Below are 7,553 nucleotides of genomic sequence, written 5' to 3'. Positions count from 1 at the left end.
TTGGAATAGGGCAAAGACACTAAGAGCCCAGGATCCAGGAAGAGGGAGAGGTAATGGCAGCATTAATATGACTGCCCATGTTTGGGGACCATGAAGGAGAGTCAAAGACAAAGGCTGTGTGAAAACCAAGGGGGATCCAAGGCTGACTATGTCTTCTATGGCTCATTGTCTCCCATGGGCCATAGGCCCTTCAAATACCCAAGGGGCAGCAGCAGTACCCAGCACTACTGCTTCCTCCCTCCTCTGATTAGCTAAGAGAGCCATCCTGGGACTGGGCCTGTCTTCCCACTGTGCAGCCAGTCCATCAGCTGCCCTACAATCCAACCCCCTCTTCACTTCCATCTGCTTCAAGGGAGGAATGCCTCAGGGAGTCTTTAACTCCAGAATTCAGGAAATGAGTTCCACTTTAAGTTCTCATCTCTTCAGCCAGATTTCTGCAAACCCCCGTCTGCCCCACATTAAGGTGTTCCTAATTAAGGTCCTCTCCTCAACACACTGTATACAAAAGTGCCTGGTTTCCCAGCTTCCCTCCTCACCTGCTTCTAAGAGTCTGATGAACAGTTTGGTTTTCCCTACATTCTGCTTGCTTTTTTTTTTCTTCAGGAAGCTTATATTTTGCCAAGATGAAGAATCTGGATTTCAATCTAGACAAGCCCATCCCTCATCTGTAATGTCTCTTGACACGTGTTAAATGGTTTAAAAGATAAATAAAATAATACAAAACTCTTTTTATCCTGAGGTGAAGAGCAAGAAAGGATATTAAATGAAGCCCAAAGCATGTCTTGAACTTCCCAGAGGTCCACATCCCCAGAAGAGAACCTGCTCTCAACAGGGAGACAATAATGGATGGGCACAAGCAGACTGATATGGCTCAGAGAAAACTTTCTGAAATCAGAGGGAGGAGGGATTGATCATTGGCATGTGAGTATCTTCAGCCTAATTCCAGTGTAAATGATGCTTCCTCAAGTATGGAGAGAAAGAAAGATGTGGAGAGAGAGGGAGAGAGATGAGGGGACAGACAGAAAGGATTCCACCTGTAATCATGTCTTCAAATCAGGAGATTATATACATGAAACATCCAGTTCATGTTACTATCGGACCCTCAGATGCATCTCCTTCAAATACACATGTTTCTTCTGCTTTTAATTAAAGGAGTCACTAGTGTGCATGGTGTAGGTGCTGAAGAAATGGCTCAGCAGTTGAGAGTACATAGTGTTCCTTCAGAAGGCCCAGGTATAGTTTTTAGCACCCACACACCAGGTAACAACCATCTATAACTTCATTATCAGAGGATCTGATGTCATCTTCCTCCACAGGCTCTGCATGGAGGAATGTGGAAACAGACATACATGCAGGCAAGCACCCATATGCATACAATATAAATAAACCTTTTTTAAAGAAAGAATTGTGCTTCCTAACACCTATCATATACCCACATCTGCCTAGACCTCTCACCCACATTGCCACTTGATTTGGCTCTCCTGATGAACTGACTCCATGTGTCGGGGACAAGCTGCTCAGGTTTTGCCTTTTTGTCCTGTCTCCTGGCTCTAGCTATTCAGCTGTAACCATTTGCACATGTTAATGCCTTATTTGTGTCTGTTCTTAGGCCTTTTAAATATGTATGTGTGTCCTAAATCCTGGCCCTTGGCAGAAACCACATCTCTCAAATTAGGCCAGGAGGTCTGGGGCTCCCCAGGGGACAGCCTGTTTGTCTTCCCACTGACTTGAGACACCTGGTGAGGCTGTGCCTGTCAACCCACTTATGCCAGAGACTGCTAGAAGGCTGAAGCCTTGATTTCTATTTCAATGGGACCCTCTAATTCATATTAAGACTCAGCACAGAGGATGTGTTTAATAGACAGAGTAAGACTGCCTGGGGTTGGGCTCACAACTTTCCATCTAGGCACTGAGATTGCTGTTGGTTTGAATAAGAATGACCTCCATGGGCTCATATAGTTGAATGCTCAGTCACCAGAGGGTGACACTATTTGAAAGGATTAGAAACATTAGAAGGTGTGGCCTTCTATTAGCTATGGGCTAATTGGAGAAAGTGTATCACTGAGGGTGGGCTTTGAAGTTTCAAAAGCCCATTCCAGGTTCTCTCTCTCTCTCTCTCTCTCTCTCTCTCTCTCTCTCTCTCTCTCTCTCTCTCTGCACTTGTGGATCAGGACATAGTTTTAAGCTACTGCTCCAGTGCCATAAGTGCCACCATGTTTTCCACCAAGATGATAACAGAATAAACCTCTGAAACTATATGCAAGCCCCCAATTAAATGCCTTCTTTTATGAGAGATGTCTTGGTCATGGTGTATCTTCACAGCAATAGCACAGTGACTAAGACAGAGATGCTGATCAGTCCTCTGTTTAACCAATGTACACAGTAAGACAGATTGTCACAAAGACCCAACCCTGACTTGTGCTCTGTAACTAGGGTACAAGGCACAGAGATAAGTGACTGCCTGCACAATTAGTGTCAGAAGCATCAGAAAAAGCCCTCACATGTAGCTAGACCTTGGCCATCTGCTAATTAATGTATGCATTCTTATCTATAAGATAAGACACAGAGGGAAAATCTCCTCTGGAAGATGACAGGCTGACTCTGACATTGACAACATTGTCTATAAAATGTCAGTGTCTGATTCTAGACTCTCTTTAATGAAGGGGCTGCACTTTAGAAGATCTAACCTCAGTAGAGGTATGTGTGAAATGGTCTAAAGTACAGAGAATGATGTAACACCCAGGAGATCAAAACTGGACACTTAAACTGTATTATTCTGAAGAAATGGAACTCTTAGAGATAGGTAGGTAATGATGATAGGTAGATAGATAGGAGATAGATAGATAGATAGATAGATAGATAGATAGATAGATAGATAGACAGCAGCAGACATATAGATAGATAGAAAGAAGATGTATGCATACCTATATTCAAAGTTATGATGATTTAGTATGAGAAATGACTGGCATAATTCTGGAAGGCAAGAAATTCCACAATCTATCACCAGCAAAATAAAGAAACTGGGTAGCCAGCACTGTTGCTCCCAGTCTGAGACTGAAGAACTGAGAAGCCAGTAGAAAAACTGAAACAAACTCCCCAAATCCAAAGACCCAAGAACCTGGATTCCTGATATCTGAAGGCAACAGATCATACAGACATTAGAGCGATTCATCTGTCCTTTGCTATTTTTGATCTTTGGCCCACTGTTCATTGGACAGTTCTCATCCAGGAAGGTGAGAGGAATTCCTGTTTATATATTTATGTAGCCCACTTACTCAAGTGCTAACCTATTCTGGGAGCATCCTTACAGATGTACCCCAAAATAATCTTTTATCTACTCTCTAGAACTCCCTTAATACCATCAAGTGGACACTGAAAATTAACCCTGACCACTTCCTCACTTCCCTGACTCCTACACTTTTGTATTTATTATTTTTTTTCTTTAGTCACATCATCTTTTACTCAACATACAATAAAGAATATCTGTAAGGTTGTGGAGTGAGAAGGAAACTAGCTACTAAGAAAAGCAAGATCCCTGGATAAGTGGCTAAGAAATATAGCACCTAGTGGCCTTGGATAACTTCTCCAGCTGGAGCATCCCTACCCCATCCTTCTCTGTGAGGCTTCCACACCACTCTCATTACTCAGCTCAAACAAGGCATTTGAGTAGATTGTAGTGAGTGGCAAACAGTTTGTTCAAGGAAAAGAGTTACTTCTCTTCCTGTTCCAGGCACTTATTACAGAATCCAACATGATAAGCAGTCAATATGTGCTAGAGAAAGAATGACAAGCATGGGAAGAGCTGTCCTAGATTGTGCTATACAGGAATCAGTCTCTAGATGGAATTCATTAAAGGTTTATTAGGGAACAATGTTGAAAAGGTCTCCTGTGAGGGAATGAGAAAAGGAGAACTGGGCAGAGGAGTAGGGGTTCAAAGGGCTCTTGGGTATTACTCATCTTTGTAAATCATCATTTGCTAGGCTATGCATGGGCCTCCTCAGTGCACCAACACTCCCTCCAGCTCAGGAAAAGAGAACTTCAGAGCTTGTTGGGGAATTTGGGATGCCTCACACCCACTGCAAAAGCTATGAAAGGATGAGGGAATGGAAAAATACATCCTAGCAAAAAGAGTCAGAGACCCAAATCAGGTGCCCTGTGCTCTAGACAACGTTTGTTTTGTTTTTTAAATCTTGGACAATTCGTCAATCTTCTCCAGCCAACAATTTCTTTATTTATAAAATCCAAATATAGATTAAACCAGTATTTATGACTGTTGGCCTCACATTAAAATTTCCTAAGATGTTTTTTAATTACCAAATTCTGGCTCTATCTTAGCAGCAATTGAATCTCAGTGATTGAAGAACCAGGTGTCAGTGTTTTCAAAAAAAAAAAAAAAAAACCTCTCTGGTGATTGAAATAGGTATACAGCTTTGAAAACCAATGGAGGATGGATGCATGCTCCATTGAGACTCTGCTAAATTGATTTCTAATGCTATGTAGGCAAGAGCAAGCCCCCTTTGTACAGAAAGAACGAGGCTATTTCTGATTGCAGAAACCTTTCAAAAATTCTCCCCTGGTTTGTTCTGAATTGTGTCTCTTCACAAGTCCACACAGTGAAGTCCTGACCCACTTACCTGAAAATGTGACTGTGTTTGAAAACAGGACTTAAAATGAAGTAAGTTGAGGTCATTAGAGTGGGCTGTACTACAGTCCAACTCTTTTTCTCACAAGAAGAGTTTAAGATGTAGATATTTACGGAAGAGTCTTTGCGAAGCCACAAATGTCTAAAAGCTATGCAGAGGGGCCTCAGAAGAAAATAACCCTGACATCACCCTCATCTTGAACTTCCAGCCCCCCAAATCATGAGAACACAAATGTCTGTTGTTTGAGCTACCTACTCTATGGTATCTATTGACTGCCCTAGCAAGTACACATACGCTTCTCAACCCCCTTCCTTCCCTCAGTCTCTCCTCTACAGTTGCTCCTTTGTTTCCTGCAGAGTCAGGAGTTCATGAATACTCCCTAAAGCAGCATCTCCTCATAGGGTCAAATATCGGTGCCATAGCACAGACCTCTGCTGTACAGGACTGTTCTCAACATCCTCCTCAGACTTTTTCTCTCCAGTCTGTCAGCTCATGAGCTGATCTAAGGCCTTGCAAAAACAGCCAGTCCCTTTAGGCCATCCTTAGTAAAATGATGGAGGGTTTGTAAGGGAAATAATGCAGTTATAGGTTGTTCTTTTTTATGTGTGGTAGTGGTATACAGGTCATTGTAGAGAGTTAGCCATCCTCGAACTATCCATCCTACCCAGCCATGGGCAGCACAACATCCAGGGCTTTCTTATGACATAAGTCAAAGCCTCTGTAAAATGCCAAAACAAATCCATCATATGCTGTTTCTACATGTGGTCATTTTATCTTTGAACTTGGCCTCTGAGCTGCTTTGGTTAGTGGTTGTTAGGAAATAATTAGAGCATTGACCTCTGCATGGGCAGGGGGAGAAATAATGGACTTAAATAATCCCTGCTCTGCACAAAGACTGATTAACAACACCAGTCTCTAGCTCTTTCTCGTGTCATCGAAATTCCATGCCTCCCCCCAAAAAACTAAAGACAGAAAAATTACTTTCTAACCTGGGCACATTAGTCACTTTTCATGGCTGTGACAAAATGTTTGCAAAGATCCTTTAAGGAAGAAAGAGTTTATTTTGGCTCACAGTTTGAAAGCACAGGCCATCATTGTGGGAAAATGGGGTGAGTGTGGCTATACCCCTAGCTGTGGTGTTGGGATTGTGAGGTAGCTGGGCTCATTGTGTCCATAGTCAAGGAGCTGACACATATACACTATACACTCTCTTTTCTTATTTTATTGACTTTAGGACCCCAGGTAAAGGGATGGCTCACCAATGTCAAAGTAACTTTTTCAGTTAAACCTGTCTGAAAACACCTTCACCAACAATTCTAAATGTGTGTTTCCTAAGTGAGTCCAGATCCAGTCAAGCTGACAATAAAGATCATCCATCACACTGGGTTTGCCCCAAGTTTGCTTGGAGAAGGATTTCTAAGCTTCTCTAGCTACACTTAGAGGGAATCTTAGTCTTGTCCATACATGTTCTGATACTATAACAGAATACTACAGACTGAATAATTGATAGAAAAATAATAATAATCTGTTTCTCATGGCTCTCGAGGCTTGGAAGTCCATCATCTGGAGAAGACCTTTGCACATTGTAACATGGCAAAAGACAAATGACCACATATGGGAGACAGAGATCTAATCATTCTTTTATCAGGATCACATTCTGAGGTGATGAACTTGCTCTTGAAGCAACAGCCTTAAAGTTAGCATTGCTGAGGGTGCTCCTAAAGCTAGCATTGCTTCCTAAATGATGTGTTTGACAACTGGCTACCTTTTAATTCTGCCACGATAGCAATTTAACTTTGATAATGATTTCTAGAGATAGCATTCAGACCATAGCAAAGGCCAACCGACTTGCCCAAATTAAACATCAGAAGTCCAAAGTGTTTAAAAAGAAAAGGTTGAGCCAGTATAGTAACCTCTGCCTGCAGTCTGAGCACTTAGGAGGCTGTGGCAGGAGAGTTGCTGAGATATAGGATGAAACTATGCAAATAATAATAATAATAATAATAATAAAGATAGAAAGAAGGACCAATAGTTAAGAATGCATACTCGAATTGCAAAGGAGCTGAGCTTGGTCCCTAGCGCCCATGTCTGGCTGCCCACAATCAGCTCCAATAATCTCTTCTGGCCTCTATAGGCAGTACACTCACATGCACAAACACACATCGAGACACAAACACCTGGAATTAAAAACAAAAATAAAAGCATTATCTTCAAAACTTCAAAATATGTATAAAATATATTAATAAATAACAAAGAATAGGAGAGACTTCTAGCCAACTTTCCACTGTAAGAAATCCCAACGACCCTAAGAATCCTGAGGTGGAGCCTGGTGTTTCCTGGGAAGACTTCTCCCTGGTATAGGCTCTTAGCCTTTGATTTGCACAAGCAGGCATAAGGTGTGAAGAACAGAAATGTTCTAAATAAGAGATATAATTATTTTCAGTTTCTTACTAAAGGAAAAGAAAACATCATCCTGAGATAATTTTCTGTTTATTTCACTTCCTCATTCTCTTCTCCTCTTCCACCCACAGTTTAATGAGGCCCAGAATTTTCCTCCAGAGAACTTCCCCCAGCATATTACGCAGCTTTGGAAACAAACACTAGCTCCAGTTGTGTGGCCTGAAAAAAATAGTGTGGTCCTAAAGGAAACCAATGTACCCTAGGGGATACAGTGAGTCTGTGCTAGGTAAGTCTGAGTAGCTTCTGATTTTATTCCATCCCCTTATTCAGGTGTTTCTCACCTTAAGAAAACACTCTAAACTGCTACCCAGCATTGCCTAGAATTTGGACAAGTGGGAAGCCATTCCAGTGTTGTGTGACTGAGTACCATTAGCTTTAGTTAGTGTGAACCAATCCTTGACTCAGGGAACATCTTGCCTAGGTATGACCACCACCTTCTTGGTCTGTTTC

At 41.8% G+C, this 7,553-nt stretch overlaps 1 long non-coding RNA gene across 1 annotated transcript; it reads left to right on the top strand.

Annotated features, from left to right (window-relative positions):
• The first annotated feature begins 745 nt into the window (after positions 1–745).
• LOC118594994 lies at positions 746–7,329 on the top strand. The gene is made up of 2 exons (XR_004946433.1): positions 746–921; positions 7,175–7,329. It is a non-coding gene; the product is annotated as an uncharacterized LOC118594994 (long non-coding RNA).
• Positions 7,330–7,553: the final 224 nt, after the last annotated feature.

This window comes from Onychomys torridus, chromosome 13 (assembly GCF_903995425.1).
Source record: "Onychomys torridus chromosome 13, mOncTor1.1, whole genome shotgun sequence".
NCBI lineage: Eukaryota > Metazoa > Chordata > Mammalia > Rodentia > Cricetidae > Onychomys > Onychomys torridus.
The sequence above is the reverse complement of the archived record's forward strand: the minus strand, read 5'-3'. Positions and strand labels throughout refer to the sequence as shown.